General features: G+C 51.5%; 1 protein-coding gene and 1 long non-coding RNA gene across 2 annotated transcripts in view; one reads left to right on the forward strand and one right to left on the reverse strand.

The window, feature by feature from the left end:
- LOC127749177 (actin-binding protein WASF1-like) overlaps positions 1 to 1259 on the reverse strand; it is a 62798-nt gene that overhangs the window by 33925 nt on the left and 27614 nt on the right. The gene's annotated exons all lie outside the window — the stretch shown is intronic.
- Positions 1 to 1259, forward strand: part of LOC127749170 (uncharacterized) — a 3999-nt gene extending 2740 nt beyond the window's left edge. The window contains exon 3 of the long non-coding RNA XR_008011002.1: positions 1247 to 1259. This is a non-coding gene — a long non-coding RNA (uncharacterized LOC127749170). The remainder of the gene's footprint in view (positions 1 to 1246) is intronic.

Here is a 1259-nt window from a genome sequence, read left to right on the forward strand (position 1 = left end):
CGGCACTCTAATTTGTCTTGTTCCTGTTCAGGATGACTCTGAGGGCCGGCTTGCACGAGCGAGCGAGTTCGGCGCCGTACAGGCTGTTGCAGGCTCAAGCCCCCCTGCAGACCGCGCGTCCAGACGAGTAGTGCCCGGACTGCTGGAAAGTTTTGCTTTAATATTGTTCGGCCCGTGTCGACCGCCCCCCCCCCCCTCTCTCCGGCGCAGCGGCTGCAAGGGACCGCACACAAACTAGATCTTCTGTATTTTATTTTAAAGGAAGACATTACGTTCCTCATACTTTTCTTTGGGGGGTGGGGTACGGACTTTTATACGTATTTCACGACTAAATTGTTGCCATGACCTTGGCTCCGATGTAAACTCTGAGGCCTCCGCGCAAGCCATCTATTTTTGGCATGCAAATAGGTGGCCTCAAGATTTGGCATTCATGAAAGGAACGCCAAAATATTGGCATGCAAACAGGAGGCTACAATAGAAGTTTACAGTAATGCGCCAGCCATATAGCTCGCCAATATAAAGAGTTGCACAGACTTTGTGCACGATCCCCCCGAGTAGTTGACGGGAGGTGGCGGTGAGGCTCTCACTCACAGAAAACGTCTGCCGCCCTGGCGGAAAGTTGCCCGTCCGGCCGCCCCCGCCGCCCCCGCAAGCCGGCCTCGCGCCACAAGCAAATTGCGCGCCCTGGACTGCTGCTGTGCTGTATGTCTGCCCCGCCGGCGAGCGGGGAAAGGGGAGCCTGGCAGGGCGAGAGGGGGGGGGGGGTGAGGAATGGAGGCGGCAGCAGCGGCGCATAAGACTCCCTGGAGGAAAATGAAATCGGGTTTGCCTCGGCCCCGGCTCGGGCGGCGGGCGTTGACGGGTCAGAGTGGATCAGGAAACAAGAGGAGATGGATGAGCAAGGGGGCCCGCGTGGATGGGGGGGACTATATTTTTGAGAAATCGAGCCATTATGATTATTTTTGATTTTGGACTCATGAACTTCACTGTGTCTTATTTTTTTTTTTCATTTTAGCAGCCCCCCCCCCCTTTTTCCCTTTTCCCCCGGCTCACCCAATAGATCTTGGGATGTTTTCCAATACTTCATGTGTTTAAACACATGTAAATTGTCTTAACCAATTGTCAAATTCTCATTCTCACTTTCACTGTTTTCATTTTTTTACTCATTTTGATGAATTTGCACTTTTTTACTAAAGCAAACTAACACTACTTTACTTAATGAATATGTTTTTCTTTCTCGTTTCAGCTATCATCAAAGG

This window comes from Frankliniella occidentalis, unplaced genomic scaffold (assembly GCF_000697945.3).
Source record: "Frankliniella occidentalis isolate FOCC.00 unplaced genomic scaffold, Focc_3.1 Scaffold37, whole genome shotgun sequence".
NCBI lineage: Eukaryota > Metazoa > Arthropoda > Insecta > Thysanoptera > Thripidae > Frankliniella > Frankliniella occidentalis.